This window comes from Triticum dicoccoides, chromosome 4B (assembly GCF_002162155.2).
Source record: "Triticum dicoccoides isolate Atlit2015 ecotype Zavitan chromosome 4B, WEW_v2.0, whole genome shotgun sequence".
Taxonomy (NCBI): domain Eukaryota; kingdom Viridiplantae; phylum Streptophyta; class Magnoliopsida; order Poales; family Poaceae; genus Triticum; species Triticum dicoccoides.
Window position 1 is genome coordinate 88,077,121 of NC_041387.1, and position 10,561 is coordinate 88,087,681.

The following is a 10,561-nucleotide window of genomic DNA, read 5'->3' on the forward strand; positions in this document are numbered from 1 at the left end:
TCGGGCCTATTAACAATCCATATAAAAATGACGCTAATCTAGCCCGACCGAAGTTCCAGCCTGTTAAAGGCCCATGTATTAGGTCGGCGCATTTACGGCCCGTCTAAATTTCGGCCTGTCAAAGATTCGCATCATAAATGGGCCACCATTTCGGCTTGCTAAGTCCAGTGGGTTATTTGGCACAATCAGGGCCCAATCTCACTTTCGGTCTATTAAAGGCCCAAGTTTTTTATGGGCTCGAGATATTTACACCTGTAAATGGCCTAATTTTACTGAGGGCCCAAATTATGTTTAGGCCCGTTAAAGGCCCACTATGGGCACAGGCCTACCAGAAAAATATGAAAGCTTATGCTGATTTAGGCCCAGATATTTTTAGTGGGCTACATGCCAATTTCGGCCCATAATCGTTTTTAGCCCAATTGGAATGGGCCCGACGAATGTTGGCATGTTGGGCTCCTACGAAGCTTTCGGCCGAATACATTACTAAGATAAACCTACACTATACAAAAATAGCGTCGTAATTACTGCAGCCTGTGGTAGCATCATAAATGTTGTATCACAACAAAATAAATTCCAACGATACAACCAAAGGCATGTTGGCATAAAGTTTACAATCCTTCCAGATAAAAGCACCATCAGATGTATAGAAGCACAGATCATTTGACCTGAGAGCTAATGTTTCAGGCTGTAGAATCTAATGGAGCAGCAAGATCTCCACCTTTTTTCCGCCATTGCTCTTGAACAACGAAGCGAATGTCTGATAGTCTGGTTTCAAAACCATTCATGTCTTGACGACATTTCTCAACCACTATTCTTGTTTCTAAAACAACGTCCGTTAGGGATTGGACTTGTGTCTGGAGCACAGATATATCACTCTGTCTAGCAGGAAGATTTTGTTCAGTAGGCGATTTGGACAAGGTTACCTTGACAACCAACCCAGAATTACGCAGGAAGGTGCTTTTTGCACTGTTAGTGGAGAGATACTGACGCACTGCAGCAAGAGGTGACATTGTGCATGTGGTAGCCTCGTCACCTTCAGGTGGTTGTGGCTGTTCAATCATTTGTTCCATAGCTTCCTGAAAGTTTGAACTTGTAGATTAGTGTACCAGATAAGTTACTAATGAGGCAAAAACAAACAAAGTAGGTTAAAGGTTTATACATAACTTATTTTGGTGAACTACTGTAATACATTAGCATGTATTGTAGTGCCAACTACAGAATAAATCACTTTTGGAACATATTTCATGTAGCATGCCTACTGTATTGTCTATTTCCTCACATTCGTTGACATCTAAGGATAAAGAGACATGTTTTAAAGTAGGATGAACATAGTATGACATCATTCATATCATGGGCAAACAGATATAAAACAAACATGCTATTTTATCATTGTGTACGCACATGAACATAACAACTAGATTACAGATCAAGACCAAAAGAATATCCTTCATCTCTTTTAAACCATGTAAGGTGAAATCATACGTTAAGACAACTGTGTATAAAAGTGAACAGAGTAACTGACATTGGCTGCAAACCAAGTAGTTAAATGAATACATCACAATACCAATTAGTTGAAGGCAGAAGGAGTAAGGACTTACAACAGCGGCTTGAACTGATGTGCTCATGCCCTTCATCTTGCGGGTGTGGCAATCCTTGAAGATTTGCACTGCATTCGGTTCAGGTTCTTTTTGGTCCGCACGGGCTTTCCTCTGTATTTGGAACAAGTCAATATATATACGGTAATATGGCACAAAAAAGAAGGACGTATCAGCTATTTACAAGAGCCTCGCAGTGTGCAATATAGCTACGAGATCCTGTTGTCTGTTGGAATTTCACTTTAGAACGGTTGGTTTTGTTCTTCAAACAGTTAGCCTAGAAGAAGATACACTTGTAAGGCACATACATAAATACAAGTTCAATATGTGGTCTGATCAAATACATATAGCCTACCTGATACTTTGGATCAGACCAGTGTTTAACGAGGGCTGTCCAATCTTCATCTGTAATATATTCCACTTGAGATGTTTGGGCGATTTCATTGTTAGCCTTGCCTTCAAAGTGAGATTTTCTAAGGTGGTACCGATACTATCGTAGAGCAGACTGAAAAACATGAGTGCATGATTGTTTAGTTGCATCATCTTTCGGATCCAACTTGAACCTCATCTGTTGAAAAAAGAATGTGAGTCTTATTAGGAGGAAGCTAGAAAGTATGGGACAGAGCAAGACAATATTACTAATTGTGATGAATAACATTACTTACGGATAAATGGTCAAGGAAGGTGTTAAACTGGGTATTATCTTTCTCATTCTTGTACTGGATCCATGTTGGGAGGATACGTGCATGACACCTAGCGGCAACGGCTGCCTCTGATACTAACTTGGCTGACTCTGTAGCATCACGTGGCCTTTTTAAACCTGCCTCAAAATGGATCTCCATTCTTCCTCCTTTAGATTTTGTTAATCTGTCAAGCATTATCCCAGATGTCTGTTTCCGCTTGCGCCATGGTGCTAGTTCAACAACGAATATGGAAAGTGTTAGTGTACATCAAACTGTGAGAGTACATATAAAGGAGCATGCAACTGCAACTTGACTCGGTCAGGTACCGTCTTGGTGTTGATGCTCATGAGGTTCATCTGATCTTGCCAAGTCCTGTTGTGTCGGCAGTGCTTCAGAATTAGTGTTAGGTGTGAAGGCAGCTTGGGAACTGGTCAGTTCCGGAGCAAACGAATGAGTAACTGGTTGAGATGCTGGTACAGTTGAATTGGATGCTACAGCTGGTGGAGCAGGTGATACTGTGTTTGTAGATTTAGCCGGTGGACTTGGACCTTCTACTACACTATAAGTACCGGCAGAATCTCGACGGCAAATCCTTTTCCATTTCACCCGACGAATAACAGCACTCCCTACTATATTATTTTCCTTGCTCTTTTTTGACTTTGCCATGTCAAGCTGTACCCACAACACAAAAGAATAAAATCACTCTTCAGAACTCATTGATGCATGATACAGACAAGCAATACTTTGATGTAAGACAACTGTATGAGGATGGAATATGTAAGAAAAACAAGACGATATGACATATTCACAGCTACGATGTGCAAACTAAGCAGAAGGATTTTCAAGAAAATAGAAGTAATGCAACCTAGTCAGCATATGAAAGATGCAACCAATATTACTCTGCCAAGTTAAAAGTGTCTTGTCATAAGTGGCAATTCAAAAAATTAGAAGCAATACAACATAGAAATCAATGCAAGACGCAACCACTATCAAACTGCCATGTTAAAAGCGTCCAATCATGAGTGACTGATGTGGGATACACAATAGCAGTAGTTTGATGTAAGAACATGGTACGATAGATAGATGCAGTGTATTCTGGACACAGAAAGCCATGTCATATGCACATGTATAACGTATAAACTCAGCAGGTGCAATTTAATCAAAATAGAAGAAATACAAGCTAGACAACATATGCAACATGAGACCAATTATCACACTGTCAACTTAGAGCAAGCACCTACGATGGTGGAGTACGGGAGATGAACTCATCATGTAGACTTGGGACTTCAACTTCATTAGCAGTATTAGTGGCAAATCTAGAGAGTCTTTGTTTGCGTCGGTGCGGAGGACCAGCAACATCCCCTAACTTACTCTTTTCCTTCCTATTTTCTGATATTGCCTTATGAAGTCAAAACCACAAGAAGATGAATAAAATTATCTCTGCATAACTGGTTGATGCATGATACAGATGAACACTACTTTGATGTAAGGCAAGCGCAGGATAGGAGGATGGAATATATACAAAAAAGACAGCATTTCATATTCACACGTACGATAGGAGGATGGAATATGTATGAAAAAACAGTAAGTGGAAGGCATTTCAACAAAATTAGAAGAAATGAAAGCTAGGCACCATATGAACATGCAACCAATATCACTCTATCAGGTAAAAAGTGTCTCATCGTAAGTGCTATTTCAAGATATTAGAAGCAGTACAAGCTAGAAGACAATGCAAGATGCAACCTACATCACAGTCCCAAGTTAAATGTCTCTTATGGGTAAGTGATCGTTGCAGGTATAAGTTGTAAGCTATGCAGATGCAATTCAACGTAATCAGAAGCAATACAAACTAGACATCATACGGAAAACACAACCACATATAACAGTTCCAAGTAAGAGCAAGCACCTGTGATGGTGGAGTAGGGGAGATGTGCTCATCATGTACATGTATGTTCTAGAAACAGGAACACGTGTCATATTCACGGGCATTATGTGTAAAGTAAGCAGATGCAATTCAAGTTAGAAGCAATACAAGCTAGACATCATACGCAACATGCAACCACATATAATAGTGCCAAGTTAGAGCAAGCACCTGTGATGGTGGAGTAGGGGAGATGTGCTCATAATCTACACAGCTACGTTGACTGTCCAACCTTGTGTTGTCTTCCGAATCTTGTTGGGAGGATGGCGAAGTAGAATCTGTAGAGACCCCCAGTTTGAGTTTCTCCGAAGGACCACCATCATCCACTGCCGGAATAATTTCCTTCAGCTGTAATGATTTTGCATTGTGAAGTCAAACCGATAAGAAAAAGGAATAAAATCCGCTCTTCAGAACTCATTCATGCATGATACTGACGAACACTACTCGGATGAAAGGCAAACACATGATGCGAGGATGGAATATGTATGAAAAATAGGATGGTGTGACATATTCACACCTATGATGTGGTATTTGTAGAAGGCATTTCAACAAATTAGAAGCACTACAAGCTAGACACCACATGAAAGATGCAACCAATATCACTCTGCCAAGTTCAAAGTGTATGGCGTTTCAACAAATAAGAAGCAGTACATGCTAGAAATCATATGCAAGACACAACCAATATCACAGTGGCGACTTAAAGGTGCCTTATCATAAGTGACTGATGCGGGATATGCAAGAATAGTAGTCTGATGTAGAAACAGGAACACATGTCATATTCACAGGCATTATGTGTAAAGTAAGCAGATGCAATTCAACAAAGTTAGCAGCAATACAAGCTAGACATCATACGCAACATGCAACCACATATAATAGTGCCAAGTTAGAGCAAGCACCTGTGATGGTGGAGTAGGGGAGATGTGCTCATCATCTGCACAACTACGTTGACTGTCTAGCCTTGCGTTGTCTTGCAAATCTTGTTGGGAGGATGGCGGAGTAGAATCTGTAGAGAACCTCCGTTTCAGTTGCTCGGAAGGACCACCATCATCCAATGCCTTGCCAATTTCCTTCAGCTTTATTGATTTTGCATTGTGAGGTCATACCGACAAGAAAAAGGAATATCATTCGCTCTTCAAAACTCATTCATGCATGATACTGACGAACACTACTCTGATGAAAGGCAAAGTCATGATACGAGGATGGAATATGTATGAAAAAAATGGACGACTTGACATATTCACACCTATGATGTGGTAACTAAGCAGAAGGCACTTCAACAAATTAGAAACACTGCAAGACACCATATGGAAGGTGCAATCAATATCACTCTGCCAAGTTAAAACTATCTTGTCATAGGTGGCATTCATCAAACTAGAAGCAATACATGCTAGAAATCATATTCAAGACGCAAACCAATATCACACTGCCAACTTAAAGGTGTCCCATCATAAGTGACTGATGCAGGATACACAAGAAGAGTAGTTTCATGTAAGAACATGGTGTGATAGACAGATATAGTATGTACCAAAAACAGGAAAGCGTGTCATATTCACATGTATCATGTGTAAGCTAAGCAGATGCAGTTTACACTAATTAGGAGCAATACGAGCTAGACACCATATGCAACATGCAACCATATATCACACTGCCAAGTTAGAGCAAGCACCTTGGATGGTGGAGTAGGGGAGCGGAGACTTGGACCTTGTAATGCACTATTAGTACAAGGAGAATCGGTACAGATGCTCCGTTTACGTTGCTGCAGAGGACCACCATCACCGCCTTCCTTACTCTTTTCCTTCCTCTTTCTTGATTTTGCCTTGTCAAGCCAAACCCACAAGAAAAAGGAATAAAATTTGCTCTTCAGAACTCATTGATGCATGATACTGACAAACACTACTTTCATGTAAGGCAGCCGCATGATAGGAGGATGGAATATGTATGAAAAACAGGACGGCGTGACATATTGACATGTATGATGTATAAAGTGTAAACTAAGCACAAGGTGCTTGAACTTGTTAGAATCGATGCAAGCTAGAAACCATATGAAAGATGAAACCAATATCACTCTGCCAAATTAAAAGGGCGCCCTAACAAATGTATTTGACCAAATTAGAAGCAATACATGGCAACATGCTAGAAATAATATGCAATATGCAATGAATAAAGGTGACTCATCATAAGTGATTGTTGTAGGATACAGAAGAGAGGTAGTTTCATGTAAGAACAAGGTTAACACATAGATGTAGTGTGTACCAAAAATAGGAAGGCATGTCATATTCACAGGTATAGTGTGTAAACTAAGTAGATGCAATTTACCCTAATTAGAAGCATTACAAGCTATACACCGTATGCAACATGCAACCACATATCACACTGCGAAGTTAGAGCAAGCACCTGTGATGGTGGTGTAGGGGAAGTGCGGTCTTCAGGTACAGAGCTACGTTCAATATCTTCATTTAGGCTTGTTGTTTCTTGAGAATCATGTGGAGAGGATGGAATTGCATTCTTTATAAGAGTATTGCATCTTATATTAACCCACGCGCGTGACTGTCTCATCATAAGCGATAGATGCAGGATACACAAGAACAGTAGTTTGATGTAAGAACATGGTGTGATAGGCAGATGTAGTATGTACCAAAAACATGAAGGCGTGTCATATTCACATGTATAATGTGTAAGCTAAGGGGATGCAATTTAACAAATTAGGAGCATTGATGAGGGATACACATGAAAAGTAGTTTGATGTAAGAACATGGTTAATAGAAAGACGTAGTATGTACCAAAAACAGGAAGGCATGTCATATTCACAGGTATAATGTGTTAACTAAGCAGATGCAATTTACCCTAATTAGAAGCATTACAAGGTAGACACCATATGCAACATGCAACCACATATCACACTGCCAAGTAAGAGCAAGCACCTGCGATGGTGGTGTGGGGGAATTACGGTGATCAACTAGAGAGCTACGTTGACTATCTTCATTTAGCCTTGCCGTTTCTTGAGAATCATGTGGGGAGGATGACACTGCGCTCTTTAAACGAGTAGGGCGTCTCACAGTAACCCACTCGGGTGACTGTCTCATCATAAGTGATTAACGAGGGATACAAAAGAGCATTAGTTTCATGTACGAACATGGTTAATAGACATATGTAGTATGTATCAAAAATAGGAAGGCATGTCATTATCATAGGTATAATGTGTAAAGTAAGCAGATGCAATTTAACCAAATTGGAAGCAATACAAGCTAGACACCATATGCAACATGCAAGCACATTTGACAGCGTGAAGTTAAAGCAAGCACCTGGGATGGTTGTGGGTGGCAATTGAGATCATCAACTGCAGAGCTACGTTTACTGTCTCCAACTGCTGACACTGCACCCATTAGAGCGCTGAAACGCTTAGTGCTTATCTTCGAATTACACTGGAGTGACTTCTGTCTTTTCTTTTCTGCATTCATCAACACTACATCAGAGTCTGAAATACCCATGCATAAAAAACAATAGTGTGAGTATGCGTGAAGTGTGTGCATAATTAGTACAGTATAAAGGTATCAGATAGCAGGTCAGTGAGAAATAAATGACGGGAGACATATGATAGCTCTACAACATGCATGGCACACTAAATTACTACAGGATTCTATGAAAATAACAGTTGACTGAAAGCAAATAGGTCAGTCCATTTTTCTGCATCGTCCGATGTTCAAAGAATGGCAGATCACCTTCATCTACCTCCAGCCAGTCAGTGTTGACGATCTTCCTCGAAATGCCAGCGACCACCGGCCCAGTATTTCTCCCCTTCCTGCGCTCTCCCCTCGAACTCACCGCACCGCCGTGCTCGGCACCACCCCCCGGCCATCCATTCAAGCCCCGCCGACCTCCAGATCGGGCGCAAGCAGCTCCTGCACCCCACACCCCTATGATAGACATCGATGCACCGCTTCCCCGGGGGACAGGCGGACTAGGTGCTCCGCGCGCCTAAGCGGGTGCTGCTTCTTTTAATTGCTGTTCGACTGACCCTAAATTGAAATCCAGGCGGGCTACTGACCTCTAGCAAAGGTGAAATAGTAAAAGGGAGGAAACCTTGTGCATTTAGTATCACAAAGAAGATGCAGTAAGAAGTGCTCAACTAGTTTCTTTCATGGGATGAATACGGTGTGAGCAGAGATGTAAGATTTGCACGAATAAGGGAAGAGGAGTACCTCTTTCTGCTGGCAGTGCTGTGTCCTCCTTCTGTTTTTCCGACGATCTTCTTGTTGCTCACTGGAAACCAGAAGTTGTGGAGGACGGTGCAGCCTTGGACGAACCCATGGCCAAGTTTTTGAGTGTGGTGCGGTGGCCGTCTGTCGGTGGTGGGGAAGCAGATCTGAGGCGGCGAACGATGGCGTAGTGGGAACAGCTCCGGTGCAGTGGATGGTTGCGACAGTGGAGCCGCAGCAGTGAGGCGCAGGACAGCATGGTTGGAGTGGTTCTGGTATGGCGCACGTCAGCGTCGGCATCGTGGAGGCAGCTCTGCCTCGGCTTCAGCTGCTAAGTTTTGAGGGTGTTGTGGTTGCGGTTGCGTTGGACGATGACGTCGGGGTACCGGCTTCGATGTGATGGAGGAGGGCGATGGTGGATTGGCCGATATGGGGTGGAGGACGGAGGAGGCTGGGGTTTCGCGGCTATTGGAGAGGGCGTTTTTGCGCCCACAGAGTATGAATGGGGAAACGGAGGGAGGCGGGGAACTAAGGGGGAAAATGTTTCGGTTTGAGACGCGCTTGTTTGAAATTTGGGGAAAGTTACAAACTTTGACCCATCTTAAATTTCGGACATATTGCGAGTTGGGGGTAGGGCAGTCATGTCAGGTGTCCCAAATGTGGGCGGGATAGATTTCGGCTGTGCGCATGGGTGTTTAGGCGCCCACGGCGTATGAATGCTTCTCGGAGGCGGTTGAGACTGGCGTCTTGGTGAAGTTACAAACCTACCCCGGTTTAGACCTTTGGACATCGGGCCGATAGGCTACACGGGCCAGAGTCAGGACAGTAATTTCGTACCACCAAACATTAGTCTCGCGCGGTTTCGGGTGACCAGAGGCCTATTTGGCGCTTCATTCAATATTTGGGAGTAGAAGCATTAACATTTACGGTTCTCTTGAATTGAACTTTCAGGATTTGTCAAACTTCACAAATCTTTACTCTTGAAAATCCTAAAGCTACGATTATTTTGGAATGGGGGGGGGGTACATTTGAATATACATTCTACACGAGTATATATTAAAAAATAATGCAACTTACCTGAGTTCATGCATGGTTCCAAATATAATCTCCTTGGTTGCAAAAAAAGTTAGATATGCGTATGAATATATATAGCATGTTCAAACTCACAACAAAGATTGATGCCCCCTTTTACATCTGATTTACAAATGCCATTATCTCGAGTTCAAATAGATGAATGCACTTCCTATGAATTCGAATCTTCGAAACCCCCTTTATGTTGAATTCAACATGTATTCTATTTCGTAGCTAGCAATTTGGAATGTATCCATGCAAGTGACAAATGTATAAAGTGCTTCACACTAACAACATGGAGTGCACTAATTAATATTTATATATGAATTGCAAAAGCATCCATTGCCTGTATTTCAAACCGCTCTCACTCTATGGATCAATAATATGAAATAAACACATGCACATGCTAGAATTCAATAGAGTATGGGTGTCTGATAGACCGATTTTCGTCCATACGCAATTTGCAAAATTCATGATCTCATCCAAAAATAATAATGCCATTTATATTTTAATTTAATGCGTAGAACCTCCTTTTACACGTAGATGCACTATGCCTCGCCCCATTCTCACAAATGCGTTATATATCTCTCTATCTAACGCATAAGTGCACACACTTTATATGCATCGGCATTTCTCTTTCACACATGCTCACAATCTCTCTCAGGGTGTCGGGGTGTCTCACGCACATGCTCTCTCTGTTTCTCTCTCTCTCTCTCTTTCTGACTACTATGTACCACTCTTTTCACTAATCTCAGTTGGAAAACACTATTTCTCTCACATGCATATATACACACGCACGGTCTCTACTAGCCCTCTATACGCACATATATGTGCCTATGTTTCTCCCGCACGCACATTATCTTTAGGCCTCTCTCGCACACATTGCCCCCCGACACACCTCTCTCTTAGTAGTTGGCAGATATGATTTCATCATATCATTCGGTAGGATATCCTTGGCGGTTAGGCTGGATGGTAATACGAGGCAAAGTTTTACCCTAGTTCGGATCGGACCCTTGCAGTTGAAGAAAGAGGCTATTCCTGGTACTGTATATTAGTGATCGGGGTGTGTACAAAGTACACGTGAATACCAGGCAT